The sequence below is a fragment of the Symphalangus syndactylus genome, chromosome 11 (genome assembly GCF_028878055.3).
Source record: "Symphalangus syndactylus isolate Jambi chromosome 11, NHGRI_mSymSyn1-v2.1_pri, whole genome shotgun sequence".
Lineage (NCBI taxonomy): Eukaryota > Metazoa > Chordata > Mammalia > Primates > Hylobatidae > Symphalangus > Symphalangus syndactylus.
In genome coordinates this window covers 73491244-73505887 of record NC_072433.2, presented here as the reverse complement: position 1 = coordinate 73505887, position 14644 = coordinate 73491244, and the positions used below count along the sequence as shown (strand labels likewise).

At 33.7% G+C, this 14644-nt stretch overlaps 1 long non-coding RNA gene and 1 pseudogene across 1 annotated transcript in view; one reads left to right on the top strand and one right to left on the bottom strand.

The window, feature by feature from the left end:
* The first annotated feature begins 581 nt into the window (after window positions 1-581).
* Window positions 582-14644, top strand: part of LOC134731794 (uncharacterized) — a 108536-nt gene continuing 94473 nt past the window's right edge. The window contains exons 1-2 of the long non-coding RNA XR_010114382.1: window positions 582-803; window positions 12731-12800. This is a non-coding gene — a long non-coding RNA (uncharacterized lncRNA). The remainder of the gene's footprint in view (window positions 804-12730; window positions 12801-14644) is intronic.
* Window positions 9609-10098, bottom strand: LOC129457456 (protein tyrosine phosphatase type IVA 1-like; annotated as a pseudogene).

Here is a 14644-nt window from a genome sequence, read left to right as displayed (position 1 = left end):
CCCGCCATGCCTGAGCCTCCCACCCCCTCCGTGGGCTCCTGTGGAGCCCGGAGCCTCCCCGACGAGCGCCGCCCCCTGCTCCACGGCGCGCAGTCCCATCGACCACCCAAAGGCTGAGCAGTACGTGCGCGCGCACGGCACGGGATTGGCAGGCAGCTCCACCTGCAGCCCCTGTGCGGGATCCACTGGGTGAAGCCAGCTGGGCTCCTGAGTCTGGTGGGGAGGTGGAGAACCTTTATGTCTAGCTCGGCGACTGTAAATACACCAACGGCACTCTGTATCTAGCTCAAGGTTTGTAAACACATTAATCAGCACCCTGTGTCTAGCTCAGGGTTTGTGAATGCACCAATGGACACTCTGTATCTAGTTACTCTGGTGGGGACTTGGAGAACCTTTGTGTCCACACTCTGTATCTAGCTAATCTGGTGGGGACGTGGAGAACATTTGTGTCTAGTTCAGGGATTGTAAACACACCAATCAGCGCCCTGTCAAAACAGACCACTGGGCTCTACCAATCAGCAGGATGTGGGTGGGGCCAGATAAGAGAATAAAAGCAGGCTGCCCAAGCCGACAGTGGCAACCTGTTCCGGGGTGGAAGCTTTGTACTTTTGCTCTTTGCAGTAAGTCTTGCTACTGCTCACTCTTTTGGTCCACAATGCCTTTATGAGCTGTAACACTCACTGTGAAGGTCTGCAGCTTCACTCCTGAAACCAGCGAGACCACGAACTCACCAGAAGGAAGAAACTCTGAACACATCCGAACATCAGAAGGAACCAACTCCGGCCACGCCACCTTTAAGAAAGGTAACACTCACAGCGAGGGTCCGCGGCTTCATTCTTGAAGTCAGTGAGACCAAGAACCCACCAATTCTGGACACAATGAGGGGAACAAATGAGTGCCAGGCACTTAGGCATTGTGAAGGAATTTTTCTTATAAATTAACTTACTAAAGTTAACTGTCCAAAAAGACAAAAAAAAAAAAAAAAAAAAAGAATTCCTGGTGCAATCTCTGAATTTTCTAAAATAAAGCAGACACCTTAAAAGAAAAGAACAAAGATTTCTTAAAATGGCTGCCAAGTGAAACCTAGTTCAGAAATATACTTAGCATTATACTAGTCTACTACCTACAACTAAAACAAAGACATTGATTACCATAAATAAAATGAGAAAGAAAATGTACTGCTAATTTCTGGACATTGTTTAGCTTTCCAAGACAAGTAGAAATTGAAATCTTAGACTTTCATTCTGTATTGCTAGTCTTCAGCTTTCAATATCTTTAAAGGCAATTTAAAAAATTGTAGTGGTTTGCTTATTATTGTTGCTTTTGCTGTTGTTGTTTTGTCTTGCTTTTATTTGGCTGGAGTGACAGTCCTTATTAAGCTCTCAGGTTGTTAAGATGTTTATTTGAACTTCATTTTACTGAGACTATACCTAGAGGATGCCATTTACCTCTTTTGTGCCTAAGTATTCTTACTGTGAAGAAAAAAAGATAGGGTACTTATAAAATTCTGTGGTGAGGTAAAATGTTCTGTAAAAGTGCATCTCAAGAGAATTCCTTATATGATATTTGATAGAGAGGCTGGTTTTTCTTCCCTGCATAACACCTTATGACTACTATATATTTTCAAGCAAACTTATTTAACTTTTGAAAAGCAGATGAAATATGAATGTTTTTACAAATTTAAGTTACAGGTTGTAATCAGAACACCAAGTTTACAGCAGGTCATTATTATTTCTAACTTTTAAAATAATTTTATTTCTTTTTAAAAAAATAAAAATAGTAGCTTAAAAAATTCAGTTTAATTTTTAGTCCAAGATGGTGGCCTGAAAAATTATACTTAAATTTGTTTCCACCATAAAACTCTACTTAAATTACAGTAAATATTTAGTGGAATAGGTAAAATTCATAAAAACATAGAGAATATTTTAAGCTGCCTGAACAATTTTTCCCTCACAAAATCTTGAGATAATATAAAGAAGATGGGATTGAGGAAGTAAATAAACCAAACTGGAGAAAACTGCAGACCAGCAGACCAAAAGAAGCACAAGAAAAATCACCACTAGTAAAACCCATTCTACTCAAGGGTCTCAAGTATAAGATAACTTTATAATATTTGTGGAAAAAATAAAAGATAAAATAAAAAATATAAAACTTTATTTCCCAACAAAAGCTCCATAAAAGTCAAGGCAATTTCGAAAGCAGGGATACCAGCTTTTTAGTCTGTCCCTAAAGAACTTTAACCACATCAATGAATTTAACCACATCAGTGCTATCTTTTTACATTATTAACTGAAGAAAAATGGGTACCCATTATAGATTTTTTTTAAATTAGAAAACAAGAAATGCTAGAAAATGTCAAATCAGGACTGTGACGTGTATGACTAATAATTTCCCATCGAAGTTCTCACTAAATTACTCTTGTTTCATGAGAGAAATGAGCAAGAGCGTTATCATGGTGGAGTAGGACTCTGTTGAAGCTTTCCCATGTGTCTTTTCTGCTAAAGCTGGCTAACTTTCTTAAAACATTCCCATAATAAGTAGATGTTATTGTTCTTCAGCCATCCAGATAATCAACAAGCAAAATCCCTCGAGCATCCCATATAGCTTTTGCCATGATCTTTGCAATTGACCAGTCTGCTTTTGCATTGACTAGACCACTTCCTCCTCTTGGTAGTCATTGTTTTGATTGTGTTTTGTCTTCAGGATCATACTGGAAAAGCCATGTTTCACCTTCTATTATAAATTCTTTGAAGGAATTCTTCAGGATTTTGATCTCAGATGTTTAAAATTTCCATTGAAAGCTCTGAGTTTGTCTGCAGCTGATCTGGGTTGCAATTGTTTTGGCACCCATCAAATAGAAAATTTTCCAAACTTAAATTTTTCAGTCAGAATTGTTTAAGCTGAACCAATTGAAATGCCTATGATGTTGGCTATTGTTTGTGCTGTTAGGTGTTTTCGTTTTTTGCGACAGAGTCTTGCTCTGTCACCCAGGCCGAAGTGTGGTGGCTCAATCATAGCTCTCTGGAGCCTTGACTGCTGCTTCACTGCAGTGATTCTCTCAACTCAGCCTGCAGAGTGGCTGAGACCACAGGCAAGCACCACCAGGACTAACTAATTTTTTTTATCTTTTGTAGGGATGGGGTCTCCCTATGTTGCCCAGACTAGTGTTTCTGCTGTTAATAACTGTTTTTCCTCAGTTAGAACATGAACAAGGTTAATGTTTTTCCTCACAGGTTGATGTGGTTGGTATGTCACTGAGGGCTTCAATTTCAACTTCAATTTCAATTTCTGGCCCCTTCTTACAAGTTATCAGCTAGTTATCCATTATTAAACCGCTGATTTATTTGGGGCATTGACCTATAAACATTTTGGAAACCATCTATGATTTCACCATTCTTCCACAAAAGTTTCATCATAAAGTTGATGTTAGTTCTTGCTTTAATCTTTGTGGAATTCATGTTGCTTTGCTAGGGGACCATTTCAAACTGATGTCTCATTCTGCGTAGTGCCTCAGACTAGATCTTGTTCAGACAAGTTATAAAGAATTAGTAGAAGTTCATTTTGGTGCAAAAAAATTTAAAATCCATGCATGCATAGCTTTTTCATAATATAAATTTTCTTGAACTTTTTAGAGATACTTCATATATTTATTTTAGCGGATACACAGAATTTTGTACTACAGTGTCACTGGTGGAGTGTGATTTTCCCTCTTATCAAATATAAAGTGTTTTTTTGTTTGTTTGTTTTTAAAGAAGTAAAAAAGTCCCCTAGGAAATGGACTAGGCCTCTAAATATAAATGTCGGTAATTCAAAGTAAATCTCATCTTATTTTGGTTTTGGAGGAAATGACAATATATTGCAACCTGCCCAGCTGTGCATTCAACTATAATTTTTTTTCTAAATATGTACAAATAACTTCTAAGCAGGTCTTTCATTTCAGGTATAAGACTACTGGGAAAGTAATTAGAATATGCGTACAATTACTTTTATTAAGTATCCTAACCTCAGTTTATAATTAGAGATAGACATTCAAAAAGTAGCAGTAAAGAAAAATAAAATATTAAGACAGAAGGTATGAGATGAGCAAACAGAAAAAATAATACTAGAGAAAAAGAAATACTTTGGGACATATAAAATTATATTTAAAATTCTTATCAATATTCTTAGAGAGATTAGAGAACACAGAATATCTTTAAAGCAAAATCACATTACTACTCACAGGGAAAAGTGTCAGAGAACAAAAAGGATTTCTGGAAATTACAAATATTTTATACAACACTTCCAGCTTCTGCTCTGGGAATAGAGAGCTAAAAGGAGTGCCACATTCACTTTTCTAATGTAATAGCGCTAGATTAACTTAAAATTCATTTTCTTTCAAACCCGTCGGAAAACAAAGCAAAGATCTAGCCTTTAATCTAAGGAAAGATAGACACCTGCAGGGAGAGAAGAGGTGAGTTCACATACTTAACTAGGGTTGATATACTGCAGACTTGTAAGACCTCAACTAGAATAGTTGGTGAGTTGCTTTAGGCCAAATATGTTAGACTTTAAGCCAAGTGTGAAGTTGCTTTAATCCAAGTGTGGAGTCCCTGAAAGGTCACAGAATTTGGGGAAGTTGCTATTATTTGAAAGGTATTTTCTGAACAAACCCATCTAGGCCTTCACAGATAACATCAAAATGTCTAATATCATGTAGACCTGGGAAGAGGAAGCAGCACCTTTGTGGGCAGGGCAAGAAACTCCACCCAGATCCTGTAGCTTTATCTCCCTAATATTTCCCCTATATAATTAGTAAAGGGAGGGTCAATAAACACTGTCACGCTTAGGTTTAAAACTCATTATATCTATGGGAATGAAATAGGAAAAAAAAAAAAAAGCTCTCTTGGAGATTGTCAGGAATAGGCACTGGACTCAGAAAGACAGCTTGGGAAGGGCAAAGAGAACAGATCATGCCTCACCCTAAGATTTAGGTATGTAAAGCTTGCCTAAAACTGAGGCTTATTCAGAGTAACAAGGGATGCCCAATCCCCACTGGCCCTCCCACCATTAAGCAGTGAAGGATTGAATGGGAAGTAATAGTAGAAAATTGCTGAGAAGAATAGGTAAAGAAAAGCATGCCAAGAGGCTTTCTCTGAGGCGTAGCACAAAGGGAGGACTTAAAAAAATGTCTAGCAGGCACTGCTCTGGAAAAGTAACCCTGTCCCTAAACACAAGGTTATCACGACTGAAATTTGAAAAGCGTAACTACGGCAACAGTAAACTCAAATTTAGCTCAGCTTCCCAACCAGTGAAAGACAATATCAGATTGGGTGAAAATCCAAGAACCAAACATATGCTGTCTATAAGAATCCTATTTTAAATATAAGGAGAAACAACAAATAACATAAACGAAAAAAGAAGGAGAAAGATGTATAATACAATCATTAACAAATAAAGATGACACTTTATTTTAAAGTATCAGCTTTAAAGATGACTGCTAAAGTAGCTTTCATTTCAAATAATATTCAGGGGTAAAGGACATAATATTTCCAAGACGATATAATGAAATGTGAATGTAACTAAATACAGAACTCTCCCCACCACAATAAAAAAGGTAGATGTGAAAAAGAAATAGGAAAAGCCCAATTATATTTAAGGAGTTCAATACTTCTAAGTAATTGATAGGCCGGTTTCAGTGAAAAGAAAGAAAAAAAAAAAAAAAAAAAAAAAACCAGGCTAAAATAGACCATAGCAGCACTAGACCATAACAGTCAACTAGAGCTGACTGACTTTTACAGAACATTTCACTTAACAAAAGTAGAATAAACTTTCTTTTTAGGTATTTATGAAACATTCACCAATACTGACCTTATTCTGGGCTATAAAAAAGAGATCAGCAAATTTATAATATTATAAATCATACAAACAATGTGCTTTGAACATAAGAGAATTAAAGTAAAAGACAATAAAAGAAAGATATACATTTTTATGACTATAGCTTTGTACTATAATTTTAAATCAGGAAGTGTGATGCCTCCAACTTGTTTTTTCTTTTTTAGAATTACTTTGGCTAGTTAGGGTCTTTTGTGTTGCATACAAATTTTAGTATTGCTTATTTCTATTTCTGTGAAAAATGTCATTGAAATTTTGAGGGTAGATTGTGTTGAATCTGTATATTGATTTGGGTATTATGGGTATTTTAACAATAAATTGTTTTGATGCATGAGCATGGAATATCTTTTTTATTTATTCCATCTTCTGCAATTTCTTTCATAGATGTTTTACAGTTTTCATTGTACAGGCCTTTTACTTCCTTGACTAAATTTATTCTTAAGTATTTTATTTTTTTTGGATGCTATCATAAATAAGATTGTTTTCTTCATTTTTTTAGCTAGGTTGTTATTTCTGTATAAAAATACTGTAGATGTTTGTATATTTTTTTATCTTATGACTTTACTGAATTAATTAATTTCAACAGTTTTTTTGGTGGAGACTTTTGTGATTTTTACATATAGGATCATGTCACCTGTAAATAGAGATAATTGTACTTCTTTTTTTTCCAATGTAAATACCATTTGTGTATGTATGTATGTAACTATGTATGTAGGTATGTCTGATTGCTCTTGATCATATTTCCAGTACTACGTTGAATAGAAGTGATGAGAGTTGGTATCCTTGCCTTATATCAAATCTTAGATAAAAAGCTTTCAGTTTCTCACTACTAATTATTATGTTACCTATGGGTTTTTCACAAATAACTTTTATATGTTGAGAAACTTTCCTTCTATATATAAACTCTTGAGAGCTTTTATTGAGAAAAGTTGTTGAATTTTGCCAAATGTTTTCCTGTGTCAGTTGGGATGATTATGTGTTTTTGTCTTTCAGTTAGTTAATGTAATTATTACATTGATTGATCTGCATATGTTAAGCCTCATAACACATGCAAATATATGTGCAAATCCATGTGTTATTACTCCATCATGATGTATAATCTTTTTGATACACTGTTGAATTCAATTTGCAAGCTATATTAATCAGAGCAGTATGATACTGGCATTAAAACAGATAGATAGAACAGTGGAACAGAGTGGAGAGCCCCATAATAAATCCAAACAAATTTGATATGGTGAATTAATTTTTGATAAGCACACCAAGAATAAGTAATGGGGAAATGAAAGTTTATTCAAGAAATAGTACTGGAAAAACTGAAGTTCCACATGCAAAAGAATAAAATTGGGCCGGGCGCAGTGGCTCAGACCTGTAATCCCAGCACTTTGGGAGGCCGAGGCGGGTGGATCACGAGGTCAGGAGATCGAGACCATCTTGGCTAACACGGTGAAACCCCGTCTCTACTGAAAATACAAAAAATTAGCCTGGCGCGGTGGCGGGCGTCTGTAGTCCCAGCTACTCCGGAGGCTGAGGCAGGAGAATGGCGTGAACCCGGGAGGCGGAGCTTGCAGTGAGCCGAGATAGTGCCACTGCCGTCCGGCCTGGGTGAAAGAGCAAGACTCCATCTCAAATAAAAAAAAAAAAAAAAAAAAAAAGGAATAAAATTGGATCCTTACCTAATATTGTACGCAACAATCAACTCAAAATTGATAAAGATCTAAATGGAATACCTGAAACCATAAAACTCCTAGAAGAAAACATGGGAAGAAATCTCCTTGACATTGGCCTTGGTAGTAATTTTTTGGATATTACACCAAAAGCTGAGGCTACAAAAGCAAAAATAAATGGGATTACATTAAAGTAAAAATTGTTGGCATCGCAAAGAAGATGACTTTTAAATCAGACAGACACTGTTCTGTGTGTTTTAAGCAATAAAATGACCATGCAACCTAAGGATCTGGAAAAAATATTTGCAAACCATATATCTCATAAGAGTTTATCAATCAAAATGTATAAAGAACTCATACAACTCAAAAATAAAATATATACTATTATATATAAAACAAACTATTTTACTGGTTAATTTCTTAGTTTTGATAATTGTCCTCAGAAGTAAAAACTGGGTAAAAGGTAGGGTGGAACTACATATTATTTTTGAAACTCTTCTCTAAGTCTAAAATTGTTTTAAAAGTATTTAATTAAATTTTTTAACTTTTAAGGTTTTGTAAGGTGACATTGATAAAATGCTCTGAATCTAATGCAAAAGTCAGATAGAAAATATCATAGAAAATTGATTGATGTAAAGTTCAATCTAAGTATGTCCAACTATTAAAGTGAAAACATACAAAGTGGAGGGAGAAAATATTAGAAATAAATTATTCAGAAAAAAACCTGTGTCATCACAGGTTGATTAACTACCTCACAGAAAACATGTAAAAATTCCCGCCCCCTTTTTTCTGCTTTTCAATTTCATTATTTATTTAGATGTTTAAGCTCTCACAGTAGGTTTTTCCAAGTTGGTACACACTGACAAATTATTTCTCCCAAAGAACTATAAAACATGTCCTCAGACAGTATAAATATATAGTTGAACTAATACTAATGCACATCACCATTTATCAAGTACATAATAAAACAAATTATCAGGTATCCAAATATTAAGTTACACAGCTCAAAAGACATATAAAATATTAGATGTTTACTCAATGTATTAGCAGAAACCCACTTCTCTTTTTGCAGGAGAAGTCAAGAAGAAAAGGGAAAAAAATCACAATTCAAACAAAAGTAAGTTGGTAAACAACTTCTGATGAGTACGGAAAAAATTATAAGAATTTCAGAAATGTTATGAATAAGAATTGTTTTATCTACAATAACAAAGCAACTCTACCTTTAAAAATATTTACTAAGCTAAAGAGCATATTCTACAAGTTCTGCACAAGACAAAGACAATATTTTGCTAAAAATAATTAATAGCCCCCTCCCATTCTTTTCTCTGGCCCTCCCTGTTAAGTTGTATCTCAGAGTGCAAACATTAAATTAACTGTAAGGCTGTTTTGTCTGAAGACATTAAAGACAGATGCTTCTGTATAATGTAGGTTTTCAAAATGGAGGCTTTCTCATAACAGCACAAAGTAAGATTTATAGATACATGTTAAGTAATCACTGTAAGACTTGGTAAAAAAAAAAAAAAAAAAATCGGTGTTTAAGTAAACCTGATGTGGGAGGTGTAAACATAAAGTGAGCAAGCAAATAACCATGTAGGCCCTACTTTCAATGTTTGAAAAGATTGAAGGAATAAACCACATAAGGCCTAGATTGTTCATAGTTCCTTGGGATTTTAGTTCTATATGATACTAAAAATATGCAAGTATTGTGCTGGGTATTTTGGCACCTAACCTTAAATTTCGTGTATATTGTTAAGATTCTGGCATGGGAATAGATTTAAATAAGACATAAATCAATAATGCACGATTTCAGGAAAGGTCAATTGGTATAAATGACAAGCACACTTTAAATACTGACAGCCAGAAATCTTTTGCCAAGTGTCCAAATAGTTTGACTGTAACCCAAACACAGAGGTTGTCAAATCTGTCTAGCTTGTGGTCTGGTAAAACTGCCTTTCAGTACTCCTATGGAAGATTCATTAGACTTATTCACTAAGCCAACATGTTGTCTAATATGTATAACAAAAGGTCATCTCAAGTTCCACTTCCAAGTCAATAGCATGAGGCACCCCAGTTTTACTGAATGCAACAGTTGTTTCTATGACCTTTGGAGTCTGTGAAGAGCAGCTGTATTTTGGGAGGATACTTCTCCAACTACAAAAATTTCTTGCTGTTAAATGCTTCATGCTGGTTTTGTCTTATAAATTGTACTGCATCTTCATATTTCATTCCACCTTCAATTAATGCTAAGCAACAAGTATTGGAGCTCTCTGAAGGCCTGCAACGCAATGAATAGCAATACATCAACTAGGTTCTTCACGAAATTTAATTTTTACAATACATAACCAGTCATCAACAATCTAGTTGGATTGTGGTGCACCATCATCAAAAGGCCAATCGAGAACATGGATACCTTCTTCTCCACAAGAGTAGTGCCATAAATTGCTTCACATACTCTTATTATTATGGTAACTCCATACTTCTTAAGTTCCTTTCTAAATTTGTTTAAGGTCACATTGGTTTGATTGTATGTAATAAGAAATCTCATGTTCTTTTGTGTGACTTCCACAGGAGTCAAGCCATGTTAATTTAGTTAAAAAAAAAAAAAAACACACTCAATAGGTTTATGAAAGAATTTTAAAAATTGGATACAGAAATGATGCAAAGAAACTGAAGTCGACTTCAATATACTCCATTTGAAATTTTCAGTGCTTTGAATATGAAGTTGTAAGTAATAATAAATGAAATGAACCTCCTAACAAGAAGCAGTAATTCTTCTATCCAGTAGTACTGAGGCCAACAGAAAGGAAGGGCACTGGGGTTTACCCCATCTAGGTGAGAACTCCTGTAAAATGATCTGTGGGTTTCAATTCAACACTTCTGTGTCCAGGACAAACATTCTTATGGGGCGTTCCCTACAGTTCATTTGTCTGCATAGAGGTCATGCTGTGCCTGGTAGTAATCTCCACTGCCCTTCAGAAATTTCATACATGTGTGACAGAGAACACCACAAAACTGAGGAATATGTTTACTCATTGAAGATTGTGGCCTAATCATACAGCTGGTCCTCACAGGCCACAGCAGTGGCGATGGTTGCTGGGCAGGGGGTGGCAGTGGTTGTCGCAGAGCGATGGGAGCCCCAAATTCCTTCTTTTAAAAATCGTTAAGTAATAGATTTTCAAATCACTGTGGCCAAAGAGAAGGTTGCATATGAACGTCAGACTTCTCGAGAACAATATTGGATGCTATATAATAAAACAATGGAGAAATATCTCCGGAATTTTGACTGTAATAAGTTTGAACCCACAGTTATAAACTAGGAAAGCTAAAACCAAAAGGAAATAAAAATATATTTACAGATAAACAAAGTATAGTGTCAGTGACCATATCTGTTATTTGTAGGAAAAAAAATGAACATACGCTCTAGCAAAATGAGAAAGGAATTCTAACAAGATGAATAGTGGAAAGCAGGAGCTTCCGCTGAAAAAAGATTCCAAGAACAAATGGGCAAGCCCCTTTAGAAAGCAATCAGTAATATGTAAAACATTTTTTTAGTACTATTATAAACAATCTGGATAATGTCATCCGTAGTGTGAGAAGATTTTATACTGCTTCTGCCAAGTAGGAAAAGGTCAAAGTAATCAGAATTTTTTTTTTTTAAAGCTGCACAAAACGTTGTGATCCAAATGAACCAAAATGCAAATGCAGCATGAGTTTTAGCACAATAAAATGTAATATATGTAACTTAAAAACAGATTACTGTTTTTAAAATTTTGCAGTTTCTGTGTGAAAATTAGACCTTCTTCTTTAAGCTTATGCTTTCCTCTTTATGCATTGTCAAGTTCTGTAATAAAAAATATTTACATTAATAATATAAATGCTCTGTTTTCCATTTTAGAATCAAAATATTACAAAACACAGATATTTTAAATTTTATTGCAGTAGGAACTGTAAATTTGATAAACCTTATCAATGGATTTTAGTTGTCTGAGTATCTGAAGTTAGAAGTCGAACTGGGGACAATTTGGGTAGCTAGAAGTAGGGGTATTAGCATTTTTTGTTTTTTTGTTTTTTTTTTCATCTTTTGAAGTCCGAGGTCCAATCTGTCTTTATTTAGAGAAATAAGAAATACAGATTTAAGCATATCACTTAAAATTAGAGGATAAATATATGAAAAACTAAAAATAATTTAATAAAAGGTTTGAAAAGATAAAAGAAGTCTCACAAAGCAGAATTTCTCATATTTCACAAGTAGTAAATAGAAATAGTCTAAAGTTGATAAATCAAGAAGGAAAAATAAAACAATTTTTTTTAGAATTTCATTGAAAATCCCCATAATAGTAATTAAAAGAGTTAAATGTTGTTAAATCAGAAAAGTGATACAGAAACTGGGTCTGAGTAATATGAATTTTGCATTAATTCTGTGGTGTACTGGTTTGAATTTTTTTCTTTTTAAAAAACATTTTCTTGTATTGTTTTATAACAATGTTAACATAATATAGTTGTATAAATAGATTTAATTCAAATTTTCTTAGGGTGAGTTTTCCTTGGAAAATATATCATTTCTATTAAATATGCCACTTATTTCAACTCAGAGCTATGATCTTGTTTAAAAATAATATTGACAAAAATGGCTGTAGAACGTGTGAATAGTGGTATATAAATACAGGAAACTATATATAGGGATATAAAAAAGGCTAGATGATATGTATGCTTAAAAATTTGAACATATTCTGGGGCAAACTCTTGTTATTCTTCACAATGATAATTAACATACTGGATTAAAAATATTTCTGCAATTATTTTGCTATTAACTTGGCTATCATAACAAAAATTAATTTATAAGGATAAGCAATAATGTTAATTGTAATTTTTACCTGTATTATGAAATAAATGGAAAAGAACATGTCAGATTTGGTCATTTTTAAATTATTTGCTTAACATTCAATGTCTTTCCCAATTGCACAAATTAAACAATTAAAATTCAATGCAGAGTAAAGAAAACCAACTGAAAAAAAATAAATCAATTTGATAATGTCACAGTTTTCTTTATTATACTTGTAAGGCTCAATAAGACAAATCTTGAGTTCACTTTGACAAAATTGAGTACACATGTACAAGTATGATTTTTATCCATTAAATATGTAAAAAGTTGCTCATAACTTGGTGAAATATATTTTGTTTTTATTTCTTCTCAGTTCTCTGCATGAGGCCTGATCGCAAGGAATTAAGGACAAGCCAATCAGCACTGAGTAGAACAACACTAAGGTACGAACAGATGTTTTATGGAGTTATTTTCTTCCTAAATATTCTTTACTGAGTACTCCTGAAAAAGCAGATAGCAAACTGCACTCATTAAGACCTATAAACTTTATCAGTAAAGTATGTTACAGTGAATTAAATTGCTGCTCTTCTCAAATAATCCCTTGTCACTCCCCAAATGACAAAGAATTATTACATATCTGTGATGTATAACATAATATATACACAATTAACATTTTTGTTTATACAATTAATGCTTATTCAGAGCCTACTAGGTTAACAGATTCCATACAAGATGCTGACTATATATTAGTGACTACAGCAACTCTGTAGGTGAAAATACAAACAGATGATAATCTATTTTAATAGATATTATGAAGAAAACAAATATTGTGCTGAAATGTTGAATAGTAAGGACAAGTGTCTAGATTGCTAGCCAGGTAAGGCTTTCCTAAGGATATGATGCTTACTTCGAATCATGAAAGATGGAATCTATCTAGTCATATAAAAACGAGATGATGCAAATAAGTGGAAAATGAATTATAGGCAAAGTGTCAACATATGACAAAACTCTGCAGTGGGAGGTTTGGTGGCATCTTTGGTGAAATGAAAGTAAGTTGAGTACAAAAAGAAACAGTTTTGTATATTTAGGCAAAATATATGAACAGTTATACAGAATATGTGTATTCTATAGCTTGTGTGTATGTGTACGTGCATATGTGTCTACATAATAAATATTGAGTGTTTCTATTAAGATTTTCTCACCTTTGGAATTCAAAGTTTATTTATTCTTACTTTGAATGTGCACAACTGCACTACAATTCCTCCTCCTCCCTTCTATTAATGATAGAATATATGTTATTATTGTTACTGCCATTTATTTTATAGCAATAGAAATAGAAGAAACCTTTAATTTGAATCAAACATGCTTTAAATTTGCTGTACCTGTCATTGTGAGGACTTACATATGTTTACAGAGTAATCACTTGGTGCCTAATACTTTGCCCAATGTTATTTTATTATTTAATAATATAAGCGTAGCCCAGAAGAAACTTTAGGAGCTAGAACAAATGGTTGGGTGAAATAATAAAAAAGGTAGACTGACTAGTGCTATAGGTGTTAACTATTGTTAAATGGATGCAGAATTTTAAAAAACACAAAAGCGATGTCTGTTTTTATTGAAAAATTCTATGGTTTACTGATTCTTAGAGCCTGGGAACTTTTTGAATAGTCAAGACAAGCATCGCCTGAGTAAGTCAAGGGAGATTGTTTTCAAGTCCGTATTATCCCACCTATTATAATTAGCGGACATGATAATGTAAAAAAAAAATAATAATAATAATAATTAAATCCCAAACTAGAAAATGGCAGCATTTATTATCTGGTTGTAGTCATGTTATGATTTGGCCTGTGTCATAAACAATGGTCTCTTTTGCTGCCTTAATTATTTTCCTGTTTATGTGAAAGTTTTCTAGCTCACACAAAATGTTTCAGAGAGTGGAAATTTGATTTGATATTCTTGCAAAGCAAACTTTGGTGCTGGCTTTGGGGAAAAAATGACTGAAAGCTTGGAAATAAAACAAATTTGCATAATGCTATAAAATAGAATCATTCGTATCATGGATATGACTTTTTAAAGTACAGACATCATTAACAACATTTCTTGGAACTATATAATATCACAAAAGTTACATGTGTTTTTAAAGCCCAGAAGCAAAAAAATTAAAATTTTAAAATAGTTTTTTAAAATAATATATTCTGGAAAGGATTATTTTTTAATAATTAATGCACAAAATCTAACTTTAATTATGGAATATTTTCCACTTTAACTTTTCACTGTAACTTCTATT